General features: G+C 38.4%; 1 long non-coding RNA gene across 1 annotated transcript; it reads right to left on the bottom strand.

The window, feature by feature from the left end:
- Positions 1 to 242: 242 nt before the first annotated feature.
- On the bottom strand, positions 243 to 3613 carry LOC122997363. Its single transcript, XR_006407204.1, has 6 exons — positions 3324 to 3613; positions 2747 to 2822; positions 2274 to 2433; positions 1952 to 2075; positions 1192 to 1278; positions 243 to 792 (listed from the first exon to the last, which is right to left on the bottom strand). It is a non-coding gene; the product is annotated as an uncharacterized LOC122997363 (long non-coding RNA).
- Positions 3614 to 15737: the final 12124 nt, after the last annotated feature.

Consider the following 15737-nt stretch of genomic DNA (forward strand, 5'->3'; position numbering starts at 1 on the left):
TTGTGTGCGACTTTGTGAGCATAATAAGATAAGATAAAATATACTTTCTTGTATATCCGAGGAAAAAAAGGTGTTGAATACAGCTGCATATAGAAAATACAATGTACACACAATATAGGTACATTATCTCCATATGCACCAGACAGACATACAAAATATACTATTTAAAAACAAAGAATTAAAAACAATACAGAAGTGATAACCACATGTGCAAAGGACACAATGTCCATATTGCACTCACTAACAGTCAGTATTGCACATGAAGCCATACTGGGTATAAAATAAACAACTGTGCAACAGATAAATTAAAAATCACAAAGGTTCTTTGTTCAGGAGTCTTATGGAGATAGACTCCTCTCAAAGGAGAGCTTGAAACGGTTGGTTTTGTGGTTAATGGGGCAGGTTCACACTAAAATTGTCTTTGCTAGCTAGAATACATATTCATCAAGTGAGTGAAAAAGAGACAATTACTCAACTTTCTCTGTATTTTCTTCACTATCAATATTCTCTTCCAGCATCAACAACATGTAGGAGAAAAACACAAGAAGCTGCAGGCTGACCAGTCATAGTTCTCATGAGCTCCATGCTATATCTTCATAGTGCTTAGGTGTATTTACATTTTTGAGGTACATGTTGAGCCCCTGCATGTAGAGGCGACATCGGAGGAGCATAAATCCAGTTTTACTGCTCGGTGTGTTTAGATGATTCGCTTGCTTCTGACTGAGTTTACCAGCCTCTGGACTTGAAGAATATCAGATGTTAACGAACTGGACTCTGCTGTTTCTCAGTGTTCTGAGATCAAAGGCAACAACAAACACACTCAAATGTACGCTGATGAACATATATAGAACATTTGTTCAGAAAGAAATACTGAAAAGCACAAATTCCCGCATGCATACCCATAAGCCTCATGTCTTAAAGTTACTCATGCATGTGCATGTGGAAATGCTCCTGTTTAATGAAGCAGAAACTTTAATAAGGACTTTACATGGCAGATATTTGATTCTCTTTCTCTCTCTCATGCTGTCTCTCTCACTCATGCATACCTGCACACACCATTTAATTTAAATCCCACCCGGGTTGAGTGGTCAAGGGGGAGAGGAGAGAGGGGGAAGAACATGTAATGAATATTGGGACATATATTAACTGTCACAATGGGACGTCCACTTTCACTTTTTCATCTTCTCTCACCTTTTTCAGGGTCACTTAGCTCTTCGCTCTCCCTCTGAGCTGTGGTGGTCGTCTGCCATCCTTATACACGCACACTGACTAGTGTGGCTTTTGTAGACATGAGAGGAGGGTATAGAGAGAGAGACACATATACACAGAAAAGTTATGATAGATGTCTCAGAAGAGGTAAACATGCAAACATTTTGACTTTGGAAATATGCTCAAATTCTAATAATAAAAACCTTGGCACCAAAATTAAAGCTTACAACACCTGCGTTTAGCTTTGTAAAATATGAACCTAAATGCATTTCTGGAATATATTAACAACAGTTTTCAAGGGACTGTGCTCCAAAAAAAAACAACACAACAGGTCGTAATGTCAGTCGCCCAAAACAACTTACAGTTACGTTTCAGTGACAGATGCCATCTAGTGGTCGTAGTAATTATGACCCAGAGCAGTGATGCAGTTCAGGTGACGTTTATATAGGTAAAAAAAATTCCTCAGTACCTGACTACCTGCAGGAAAATGAGCAATGAGATATTTTGTCGAATAATGTGTTTATCATATGTTAATGGCATTATTTGTATATATGAGCGAACAGCTGCGCTAATAGTTGGATGACTGGCTCTAACTAGCCAGTGAGTTAAGTGATCTTCAGTCTAGCTTGCTAATATGCATAGTAGCAATGATTATGTGTCATGATAATAACGTAATTACAATGCCTAGTAATCTGTCGAGTCACAAACAGCAGTCGACAAGACAACAGCAACATTTGCTTACTGTTTTTGTGTCCAGATGGGAGAATTTAGCAGAGCTTCCCTAGCTTCAGACTCAGGCGACACAGATTACAGTGTCAGCCAGGGCAGAACAGAGCCTCGGGGGAGAAGAGGCCAAGGAGTGAGAGCTGTAAGCAGGGGTAGAAGCAGAGTGAGGGGGCAAAGGTCAAGGAAGAGCGAGAGGGAGATGAGTGAGGCCTGGTGATGAGCAGGAAAGAGTGGATACAGTAATAATAATATACTATATTTATATTATATATATACTATAATAAAATAATATTCAAATATAAAATATATAAATATGCAAAAAATGAATTAGTATTCACCTGAAGTTCAGCCAGCGATATCGGTCAGGGTCTCGTGAGCTCTGGTCCTCCTCTCAATCCAGTTCTTTGTCCGGTTGGTTGGATGGCAGTCATGCTGGCATCTGCCCATGACCCAGACATGCTCACTGGTAACATGGTGGAGGATTCCCATCCAAAGGTCCTGAAAAATATAAATTGCACCATATGTGTGTTATCACTGCAGATCATATCTGTATATGTGACAGGTGTGTATAGTGTGTATATATATCTATATATATATATATAGATATATATAGACCTGCTTTAACAAGTGAATTTCTCCTGTGGTGATAATGCATTCATTCATCCATCCATTTATTCATTCATTCATTCATTCAATATACTGTTATTAGGTAAAAGCCAAAAGGCAATGACATCACACATAAAGGATCAATACAAAATACATCATAAGCAATCACTATTGCATCTATAAGCACATATCTAATGTTACTCACCTATCAGGTCGTCCAGGTCCAGTGGGGGACTACAGGGAACACAGACAGGCTCTTATGGAGTGCTGAGCTTGGCAGACTATTCTCGTAATTATTGGAGAGAGAAAAAGAACATGTAAAGTTACTACTGGTAGGCTGGATCTGTTAGGAAAAAAAAATACACTGCCAAAAGTAATGTTAGTTATTGCCAGCCAGCTCATTACGGTGAATACAGGCTTGCAGGCCTGTAACTGAATGTACAAACTTGCAAAATGGAGTTTGCAGGCAAACACTGAAATGTTCAGCCTAGAAGTATGTATAAGCAGGCTTGCAGCACAGAATTCACAGCTACATGTTTACAAAACTAGCACTAGCTCTGAGTCTCCGACAGTCAACTCTCTACTTTGCCTGCTGCGGTAACCAAACTCAACACTACAGACCTCAAGGGTTATTTCTTCAAAATATAAAGTTGTTTGAATTAGTTGATAGCAGGACTTAGTGTGTACGTACACTGCAAGCTACTATTGTAGGAACATTACATTTGTTGTCATGGAAAAGCAGATACTTTTGCAACCTAACTAAGCTGACCACTGGCACCTACCTGTCCAACAGAAAACAGGCCAACTCCGCATTACTCTTCATCCCCATCCTCTCCTTCAGTGCTCGCCGGTGGGTGAAAGCCAACCCCAGATTCACTTTTGTTTTGGAATGAGGTTTGTCCGCTTGGCATTTCGCCTTGCCATATTTGTATTTTTTTCAGTGCTGTGTCCACCATTTTTGTAGCTTCCTCTTGGATGCGTGCTTCTGGTCTGGAACCTGCTCGCTACCTTTTTATAGAGTCCCTACCTCACTTGTGCATTGATATTGGCTGGGGGCTACACACCCACTGCCTAAGGGTTGTAGCTCAGAAACGTCCATATCACAGCAAAATAATAAGAAAATACAGGCAGAAGGTAAAGTCTCTGCAGATAAATACAACTGTCACACACTTCTAGTGGGTCATAAGTGATGATTGACAGGGATTGAGTCTATACATTGTTTTTTTAGGAAAATAATGCATAGAATAGCTTTAAGTATGTAGTAACTTTAACCCAAACCATGATCTATCCCTAAATCTAACCAAGTAGTTTTTGTGCTTAAACCTAACTAGACCTTTACCACAGCGTTATCATATCATAAAACATCATTATTTTTTAACAGTGATTTGTAATAATTTTGGAAAGCACAGACAGATGATGTTGCCCCGCCGATTTGAACCGATAGAGGCGCTAGATTAGAAAACCACTTCCTACTGGGAGAAAAGACGCTCCTATGACAACAATTGACAGGGTGGTTTGCAGATTATCTGAAGTAACAGGGACACCTATGCTGGAAAGTGATTCTTGTTTAAATATAATGTATTTGTATTGTATTGGTATGGTGCCACAAGTGAGAGTTATTTTGAAATCTGGGCATATACAACCACATGTCTAGATGGAGATATGTAAGAATAGTTTTTCTTCTTTAATTTAGGTGAATCAATTGTTTCAATGTGATTTTTTTTTCTACCTTGTTATTTTAAGATATTGTAAAAGTGCTCAACTCCTCTGGGTTACCATTTGCACATTGCACATTCTTGGTGAGAATAAGGGAGCCACAAAGAGAGAGGAGAGAGAGGAGAAAAAGAGACATGGGGGTGGAAGGATTGTAACCACAGCAGGGGCACTTGTCTGCCATCTCTCACCAAGACAACCTATAAGAGAGATCAGGAGAGGAGGAGGAGGAGAAACAGAAATAAAGGGGTGGAGGGAGAGGGAGGAGGTGGAGGAGGAGGATGTGGAGGAGGAGGAGGAGGAGAGACTTTTCTTGAAGCTCAGTGGAGCGTTGATGTGTCTCTGTCCAGCTGAGAGCAAAGAAATAGAGAACCTATCTGTTGTACCAGGGGGTCTGCAGGGAGAGACATGCAGGAGAAACAAACAGAGAGGACGGAGAGATGGAGGGTAAGGCTGGAGTAAAGAGGGAGAGCGGGGTATCGATGTGAAGATAAAGACCAACAGAGACAGAAGGAGGGATTAAGAGAAGACCGCTGTGATAATAATTGCTATCATCATTACTTTTTTATTCTGCTGTTGCAGTGGGCTCTGCCTTTTGTTGGGGAGAGTCGGGTAGATCACTGAAGCTGCACCGGGCAAGATTTGTATGTAAAATCACACCTGCAGTCTAAATCACAAAGCAGTGCTGCAGTAAGAGGAAAGCATTACATTCTACCCACAATACAATGACTGAGAGAAAATCTCCTGCTCAATTCTCTCTGACAAAGCCTCAGAAAATTAATAAAATACAAGCAGTCTGTCAACAGGTGGCATGTGGATCTTATGTCTTTCTTGTTATGTGTTTTTTTTCTTTGGTAGAATGATTGTTTTAACATATCTTGCATTATGTTATATGTTTTCTGAACATTTGAGTTGGTTACCTGTGAAACTGCATAGTATAATTTTACTACTAATGAAGAACATTCATACTTTAACTGCTTGGATATTCACAGTCAACAGTTGTCTTGTGAAGTCTGTGATACAGTCATTGCTAAAGAAACACTTTCCAAGTCTCTGACTATTATCAGATTATTTTCTTTGCAGTGACAGTAATGCAGCTACTTTTGCATTTGTCTGAAGGTCCAATGAGTCCACTCATATCCACAACACACCCTGTTAGAGTAAAATTGGAGAAATATATGTAAGAATATGATAAGTTAAGGCCCACTCACACCAGAAAGTGAAATTCATCCACATATCTTCAAGAAGGGCTAGTTACTGTAGCTTTAAAGCTAACTGTGTTAGACCCCTGGGAACATGCTAGCACTTGTCAGTCAGAGTAACTCTCTGAGTTTCTTTCTATTTTCTCTGTACTGGGGCTCTTACTCCCCGTGGCATTTTGTTTTCAGGATTGTACATCATTTTATTCAACAAAAAAGTTACTGTAGGAGGAAGAAAAACCTGCCAGTTAGCAAGCTTGTTAGCTCAGTTGCATACATGACGGACGTATTTGTACCATTGACTCCTGTCTCATTACTGTCTGCAGACTCTGCTTCTTATTTGGGGAAGTTTATACTTCAACAGGGTGAATTAAATAACAGTGGATGGTCTGATAACTTCCTCCATTTTGTACCCTCACAGGTGGTCTCTCTCAAGACAACTTGCTATTGGTTAAAACCACAGAGTATCTGTAAAGATGGACAACATGATAGCCCCATGGATGTATCGAAAGATCTGGATGCAGTGTTGGAGGCAGGGCCCTGTTCATTCATATGAAAGTTACTCAATGATGCAGGAAGCCAAAAAAGTTTGACTTCTGGGTATAAAATTAGCCGAGCCGGCTAACGTCCAGTTTAGCCCTCCGCTAACTTGCATGGAGATAAAAACTTTCAAAATGTTATCAGACTGAATGGATCAAATTCTGTTGGTGAAACGAGTCACTTTACGGGGGATGTGATGCTCAAAACAGTTTCTCCACTGTTTTACAGCCGCTCATTTTCCCACGATTATGTGCATGGAAAAATGCTCTTTTGGCCTCTGTTGGACGTGCAGGTTGTAATTGCACAGTTTGGCCACTATGTGAAATTGGATTTCAAGCGTGGCACACTTCCTGGGGTCTTGGATAGCTCCCTGAAAGTGAGACCAAAATATCTGGATCGCCAGCTGGTGGCTGGTTGCAGTATAGGTCATAAGTCCCGCCCCTTCCACTTTAGCGGATCTAACATGAGCCAAACTAAAAAAATCAAAGTACATTCACTTTAGGTTGTTCTTATCCTGCTGATATATGTTCAAGTGCTCATTTTCCTTTAATTGTTTTTTTTGATTATATAAAAAGGGGGTGATGTCATGATTGACAGCTGTGATTGACAGCTGCCCTCAAACCTTTGTCAGATGCGACAGACGAGCCGAGTGACCGCAGCAGTTTCTGACGGAAGACACTAAGGTATGTTTTCATTTGTGATTCACTACCAGCTGTAGCTGCTAGTTGCCAACTGTTTCTGGCTGGTTCACCTCTCTCCATCGCGGCTCCTGGGTTCACTTGGCTCTCAGCGGCGGGACAGCTGTTAGTCATGTTAAGGGGGCGTGTCTAGCGGGGCGTCATCCCGCCCCCCGCCTCTACTGTGCAGACTCTGGTTGCAAATGATGTCACACAAGCAAGATGGCAGCTCCTGGAAATTAGATATTTTGGCTTCACTTTGCATAGTAGCAGGAAGTGGAGACACGTCGTCAGTCTTTGCGAAGAGTCTATGGTTAAAACGCACAAATTAGCGCATCACCAACGTTAACAGTTGTGTTTTACTGTGAAATTTTGCCATTTTACTGGTGTAACTGGCCCTTAATGCTGATATTAAAGCATGAGGCTGTTGTACAATAATGACATTCTTTTATTGTAATATTCAGTTATCTTAATCACAAATGATTATTATGATATTGTACTAGCTTTCTTCTCTGTGTTTTTTGTGGTCTGACATTTGAGTTGCTTTCTTATTTGGCATGATCTACACTCTAGCGTTTCGAGTTAAACAGTAAAATAGCTTATTTCACGGCAACACCGTGGATCTTACTGTCTGTGTGCTGCGATTAAATGCGTGTTGTGAACCTCCACATTATTAAAACATGGAGATTACACATCCTGAATGGGCCCTCTATTCTTCATATTAAAAATTAATGGAGAATAGAGAAGAAGGGAGAAGAGAAAGAGGAGGAGGAGGAGGAGGAGGGGGATGTGATGGCAGGGGAGAAGATTTGAGCAGGGGAGAGCTGAGAAAAGGACAGAGCTCTTGGTTTCAAACTCAGAGCCGAGAAGGTACATTAGAGCTATCAATTAATCAAGAAATAAGAGACTAGTTTAGAAGTCATGGAAAGGAAATATGCGCTGCCTCTCTTTCTCTGACCTTAAAGTGGTTTAGTCTCAATGTTTTCATTGCTTGCTGCAACAGCCTCTGCATTGAAATAATGCTGTGATGGCAGGCTAGCGGCAGAAATGCAATTGCATTTCGATCATTAAAAAATAAAACAATTTGGCACTGGTTGCTCCAATCCTGAGCCACTACATTGTTAAAAACTTAAAATCTAAGTACATTTCAACAACCTTGTAATGCTTGGGTGGGTCCAGATTCAGTTATGAAGGCTTCATGCTTTATTTTAGTAGGTCTTAATTATTTATGTCATTTTTTAAATAAGCTTCCGCGTACTCATGGCTAAATGTCTCAATGTTTTATGACCAGTTTATTTACAGGGGGATTGTTTGTGATTATAAAATCTCTCATTTCTTAAGTCCAACAGAACAAAAAAGAAAGTTGGATAAAATGACAAAAAAGGCAACATTTTTTGTATAAAATATAGTATTCTTATGATTTTTAAATTTTTATCTAAAGCCATTTTCAGACATTAATATGTAACATTTCTGTCTTCATGAAGCTGTTAAAGGCTTTTTATCATTCAGACATAAGTGACTTAATGTTTACAGCTTTATTCAGACATGACAGGACATTTATGGAAAGAGCCAACTATTCATGTGATATTTGCATGAGAAGAGCGTGAGAGGAAGGCAGTACCGCTGCTGGAAGGGTTTAATAAGGTGAAGGACGAGTGTTTTCTGTTTTGCCAGGGACATTAACCCTCACTTCTCTTCTGGTGATTCTGCTCTGAAATTCTCATCTATCAATCATTTATTTAATAGAGAATTCTTTTGCAAAGTCCAACTCTTGTTTAATTCCTCTCTCCTCATACGCTGTATCTAAAGTATTTGCTGGATATTCATTTACTTTTCAACTTCATCCGTGCAGTAGGGGTGGGACAAAAAAATCAATATTGCACCAAATTGCTTTATTTCAACTTGCAATACATTATCGATACACTGGCACCAAGTATAGATATATTATTTTTTTAAAACATAGGACCGCTCAGAATCGATTCAGCTACTTTGACTTACGGCTACCAGAGCACCGCTACTCTCTGCCTCCTTATGGAAGCACTGAACAGACTGGTTGACGGTCAGATGAACAGCGGTTGTAGGTGACAACGAAGAAGAAATGCGAGCAAAATATCCAGCCGTGAGCAACTGCTGTCAGACTCTCAGTGTCCACGCTGGAAACACAGAGTCAGTTGGAGCTTTGACAGTCACCAGAAGTACATTCATGGCCCTTTGTAAAGAGGTATCTGTGTTGTGTATGTGTGGGAGTGTCAGTACATAGCTGTAGCCCTGCTGTTTATCATATAATGCTACCGTCATCAGCCCTGGATATCTCTTAAAGCTCTGAATATAGCACAGTTAGTTATCAGTAGATCATATGTTGTGTTTACTGTCACAGTAAAGAAATAAATCTTTGGGTTATTTGCATGATGTCTCCTCTGTTGTCTCTTTTCAGGCTTGCTAACGTGACCAGCAGCTCTGTGTTAGAGGACAAACTGAGGCTACAGTTAGCAGTGTTCTGATATTTATACTTGGTGACATTTCTTTTTTGTGACACTAATGTACGATAATAAACATTGTACATGGATACAGGAAAAAATATCTATTTCCTGCTATTTAAAAAAAAAAAAAATTCTATATATTATAATATTGTAATATATTGTAGATTATTTATTTGCAATATTTCATGTATCACAGGATCGACTTTGTTGTGATTTATCGTTATCGTAGGAAAAAATATTGTGATATTATCATATTGTGAGTTAACCTGTGATTCCCATCCCTACCATGCACTTGGCAGGGATGAAAGTTGAAAATATAAGTACGAGGATAGCTGGTCTGATTATTATTTTAAGTTTTTTTATTGTTTGTTTGTTTTTTTTTTATCTCTCCTTGCCTGCACTGTGAGGGGTAAAATGACTGAGCAGGCATGAAAAACTTTTTTTTTTTCCTAACAAATTGTCTCTTTCACACTGTTTCATAGTTTATTAAACAGTTTTTATTTTCATCGAGCATTGGAGATGACACTTTCATGAAAAATTGATTACAGTGATCTTAATCAAGCGAACAAGATGTGCATTTAATCCCTCTCTGTGCATTTTTATCCTGTTATGCTGCTGCAGCCTGAATATTAATCTGAAAGCAATCAATTCAGACTTGTGCCAGTGTGAAAGTCTTATTGAAATGTTACCAGCTTTATTTTTACGTAAGAGTGACACGAGTTCTACCGACATGTTGCGTTTCCATCATGTGAAGGGGGGGGGGGGGGGGGGGTGACTCGAGTCTACTCATAAACTCGCAAAAATCTCGCAAAAATGACATCATTGTCTCGTGGTAATGGAGGATAAAGTCTCAGCTTCTTGTGGCAGAAACTCTATATTTCAATGAACATCATCATTAAGGCAAAGAGGGAAAGGTCTTCCTCCCTTTTTCCTCCTGTTCTCCCTTTCTCATAATTTTATATATGAACAGTATTTCCTATTTATTGCGTGCTGATCTTATATTACTGCCCACATAAAGTCTAGCAAACTCTGTTAAACTTGCCTGGTACACTGACGACCTTGTTTTATTGGCATTTTGGTGAACTATTTTTAATCTTTTGAGTCGAGGTTTACTGTAGGCTGCTTGAGTTTAATCACTAAAAAGGAAACTTGTGAAAACAGCTAGCTATAGGTTACTAAAATAAACAGTACGTTCAATTAGCGATGGTGCTCAGACTGTTGGAGAGCAGATGGAGCTTTTTGTTCCTCAACAAAACAGTGAAATTATGAATCATATAGGTTGCCAGGTAACTTAGGTTTGAAAGAGAGAGATGGAGAGGTGTTTCAGCCACATTTAAGTCATTATCCCAGGTGACAGATTTCATAATAGTACAGCAGTAAAGGTGGGATGAGGAGAGATTTTTCATCACTAACACTTCCAGGTACATCCGATCCTCTCCAACTTCTCTCTCTCTCTCTCTCTTCAATTTCCACATCCTTTATCATACACACCCACATATGAAGTCTCTTCAGCATCTCTTTGCTCGAGTGGGGTTTCCAGTACACTGATAAATCTCACATCTCGGTTTCTATTTATGTAAAATAAGTGCAAACTCACCGGGGAGTTTCACCTAAACAATTACCTTACGAGCTGAGCAATTTACTTGCCGTGAAATCAACTTTCGGATTTAACCTGCAAGCCAATATTGAAAAAAGCTTTCAGAAAGATCACCAACAAATGGATTAAAGAAGAAAAAAAAAAGATGTTCTTTTTGAAGCACATAAATTTAAATTTTTACCTTCAGCCTTCAGAACATTCTGTATCCATCCTGCAAATATTTTCCACTTTCTTTTCTTTTTGTTGTTGGTTATGTCCAAAAAAAAACTAAAATACTCAAATAAAACTGCTGCTCATGGCCTTGTTGCTATAAATTTAAATGTGGATATTCATGTATGCCGGAGGATGAACAGTGTTGTTTTTGGGGATCCCTTGACACTTTGTCTAAGGTCACTGTCAGACTGAGATGTGGTCAAATATCAGAGTCTAACAGGCGGAGTGCCATGAAATTTAATGAAAACATTGCTGATAAACTCTTCTCTATATCCTCACAGTGAGAAAGACAGATCGATGTTCTTGCTCACCAGAGGATGAATCCATGTGTTTTTACATGAGTGATGTACACTCCTAAATGGATTAAACCTCATTATTTAAATGATGCCATGTTGTTTCCTCTACCGCCACCATTTGGACAAACGTTACATGAGAACAGTATTTTTGGTTTGTTGTTGTTGTTTATTTCATCCGACACTTGAGTATTATGGGGTATCCTGAACATTACAGCCTCTAGTCGCCACAAGTGTAGTGTGTTTTTTTCACTGACAGCTATGTTTATTTTCTAAATACTTATTTTAGTATCTATTTTTTGTAAATGTGTGGCTGTGCATCAGTATATAATGACGCTTTTGCATGCGTTCATACATTATGTGCGTATATTCTGTGTGTGTATGGTATGATATATAATTCAGAAAAAAAAAGTATGGGATTTGTACAGAAGCGACAACCACTCTTGAAGGCTTTGTTAGACTATTTTTGAGATCGCTGGTGTAGCTGGAAATTATTGGGTGTGAAGCTGTGAATTACTGTTGGTGTAAGGCTTAAACGACGCCCACCGGCTCTTTACTCAATATCCAGGCTTGTTTTCTACAAAAGGATATGTACTGTACATCAGATCCTGTGAAATGATACATGCGTGTATATATATAGTCTAGCCTTTGTGTTATGTTTTCATTTAGAATAAGTTATCTTATGCAAGACAGACCTGAGTATAGCAGGAGTAAAATGTATAAAGAGAAGACAAGAAGCAATCATACATACAGTAAGTGATACAATCGAAATCTCCAAATGGTCCAAAGTTGAGATGTTAAAGTTTTAAGTTACTCTCAGTCTTTCCAACTTCAGTGTAACTGTGTATAGTAGTATTGACTGAGCAGTATTACTGGAATTTCGTATGGTGTTATCAAAATGCAACCTATCAAATAAGTGTTCACATAATCTCTCATGAAAACATGTGCAGCTATTCTATAACTGAAGATAGTAGATTTTCAGCAACCTTTACATTCATTAGTGACTGATGGCTGTCAGTATCTACCACATGCAGAGACTGATTTATTGTTTAGTACACTGAGAGAAAACAAAACTATAACAAAAAATAACTGATAAAAAGATAAATGTGTGCAGATGAGATAAAAAAAAAATATATAAAAGGCAAGCCAAACTCAGCAAATACAAACAAAAAAACATCAAAACAACATGCAGTGAAACATCTGACTTGGATAACAGCATCAAAAGAGGCAACGGAATGAAACATAATGGATAATCGTAAAAAAACAAGATACAGAAGTTAATGTTTCAAGAAAAAAGCCAAATCAGTGGTGGTACATTTGTAAATGCCAAAAAAAGATGCATTAACATTAACAGGGAAACTTTCTCTCTCATCTTTTAGATTAATTGGCCTTTTGGAGTTTGTATCCAAAAGAAACAATACACTTCTTTTCAATAGCATGTTCATGTCCTTCACATGTTTTACAGCAGAAGACACTCCACCTTCCCCATAGAGACCATCTTGTTTTTTTTTTCTGTAACCTTGTGTTGAATAGAGCAGGATAAGTACTCTCAGCTGCTGTACAAGCAGAACAGGAGAGCGAGAGAAGCAGAGAAGTGACAGGTCCAATCAGACTCAATGTTACCAGTAATGTTGTCTGTATACTATATCTGTAAATTTGTCACAGAACACTACACAGCAATACTGTTTTTTTTTTGCCAAACAACCATAAATAGTTCAGTATTTTCATGTTACAGTTCATGGGCAGTGAAAGACAAGTTAAATGCAACGATGGAAAGAGAATATTTTACTCAACTAAAAGTATAATTACTTGTGTTAAAATGTAGTTAGAAGTAAAAGTAAATCAGTTAAAATGTACATTAAGTAATATTACTGCATACTGTTTTTAAAAGGGGGAGAAAAAAATGTTACATGATGATAATATTATATGATAGAACCAGTATATAATATTAAATGCTTTAACATGTCAACATATACACTAGTGGAACAAAATCACACTGTTCCTACGTGCGAACTGCACCACAAGCCTCCGAACCAACAATAAATTCATTCTCTATAGGCGGCCACTTTGCGGCCTGTAAAGCTGATTATTAATTATAAATACATTAAAAATACTCCACTGCCTTCCTTGGAGTAGCCTTATTAGAATAAAGCAGAAAAGAGGGCAACACTCAGGCACTTAAACTAAATTGACAATAAATAAAAAAGGGCTGTGGAAGGTGCAAGAAGCATTATAGCTACATAAATTAAATAGCATGCCACTTATAGTAGTAGTAATATAGAATTAAGAGCAGCATATAGCATCACCAAGGCAACACAGACGTGTATAAAGAATACAAAACTCCAGAGCAGCTGCAGCACACAAACGAGATAGATGTTCCTCAGTGAGTGTAGAAGTCACTGTTGGAGGAAACACCATGAGAATTTTTGCCAAACCCAGCGAGCACCCGTTGGTGATGTGTTTGATTTGGGTAGTGCATAAAATCGCTGATTAATTAAAGTAGATGCAATTTTGCTAACCTAAACAATAACCCATTATGACATCATCCTTGAGTTTTATTGCATTTTTTGCTTATTTTTTGTTTTTACTCTGTAATTGATGCAGCTTGATTTTTAAAAGTACTCAAGAATGTATAAGTACAGAAAAAAAATGACATTGTTACAGTATCAAGAGTAAATATAAGTTGTTACTGGCGCTATTATAGGACATGAGGAAATCAATAATCTTTACGGTTGCTGAGTATTTACAGATGCAGGTATGTCAGGAGGTCGGAGGTGGTGATTTCTGTAGGTAATGAGTGTTTGTTCTATAAAGGTATTGGAAGCCAGAAATCACCAGCTGCCAAAGTAAAGAGTGTGTCATTGTTACTGATTAGTAACCCAATCAAACACCTGCAGATACAAGATTACCCTCAACCTGGAAAAACAACTGCATCAGGAGAGGAGTTGTCAAAAAAATGATCTATGATTTTCTGACTTCTAGCAGTAAGTGATGTTGTCTCCTGAGAAACTGCATATGTGATTGACTGAAATGATATAAGTTGAGTAGTGTAACATTTGTATACAGCTGCAAAAAGTCTTAGTAGTGGTGGATGGTTGGATTTAAAAACTGCACCGTCATAATTCCTTCTTTTTACAGTGAACATAATATTTTTTCCACCTTAATCAACTAATTTTAGCTGAAACAATTAATCAATCAGTTACTTTATTTGCCCCCAAGGGGGAAACTCCCAACTCAATTTCCCCTCATTTATAATCAAAGTTCGAATAAAACATTGTAATTTCACATGAGAAAAATCGTTAGTTATGGGAAATACAGGAAATCATTGTCAAGCATTTAAGGCATTCATACATTGAATGGGAATCGGGGTTAATTCACCACTTACTGAGATGTGACTTTTTCTCAGAACAGACAGTCAGTATACAGTATGTTCTCACGGTCACAATCTTCAGTGTGACAGAAACAGATTCTTTTCAAAGCTAAAGTGGCTCTGATGGCTTTTAATATTCTCTTCTCTTGGGAACAACTGTGTTCTCGTCACACAACAGGACTAATTCATCACTATGGATGTTGTGACACGGTTATCAGAATGTATTTTCCAGACATTATCGCAAACATGAATAAGATATTAAATCTGCAAACTCTTTACTTTGTCATATAAACTCTGGTAACTAAAGCCAGAATGTGCTCCCTGAATAGTAGAGTAGGTATATTTTGGCCAAACTTGCACTGTTGTTGCTGTAACAATCTGAAACGTCGTGCAGTGCCACCAGACAAATATAATTTCTGTTCACATTTGTTCTCTCAGCAATGTTTTTCTCTCCAGTCTGAGGACTAAGTTCTAAAAAAAAAAAAACCCAAACAGATCTGGGCATTTATACCCCCCTCTAGGTGAAGGGTTAGTTGGAGCCAATCCATTTCCCATCTGCCGTGACTTTTCCTGTGTGTGTGTGTGTGTGTGTGTGTGTGTGTGTGTGTGTGTGTGCGTGCGTGTGTGTGTGTGTGTGCGCAGCGAGGTTAAACTGAGGAAAATCTATTCAGTGAATCAATCATTCTCCATCACGAGCAGATTAAATGACCACATGATCAGCAACTCTAAAGAACACACACACACACACACACACACACACACAAACAAATGTATAAATAGGCATCAAACAAATACACACAGATATGTTTATGTAGTTTTGACAAACTTTTTGTTGTGAGGCCTCTGTGAGGACTCAACCAGATACACACACACACACACACACACACACACTCACGTGTAATTATGTGGTAAGTCAAGTGGCCGTTTCTTTTCACTGATGTCACCATCCTGTAAATTGCACCAATAAAGTTGATCTAAAGATTCAGGCTGTACATGAGAAAGGACAGTAATAGTGTTAGATTATCTGTCTCAATTGACTTAGTACGTGTGTGTGTGTGTGTGTGTGTGTGTGTGTGTGTGTGTGTGTCCCAAAAGCCATTGTAAATAGTTATGG

Source organism: Thunnus albacares, chromosome 14 (assembly GCF_914725855.1).
Source record: "Thunnus albacares chromosome 14, fThuAlb1.1, whole genome shotgun sequence".
Taxonomy (NCBI): domain Eukaryota; kingdom Metazoa; phylum Chordata; class Actinopteri; order Scombriformes; family Scombridae; genus Thunnus; species Thunnus albacares.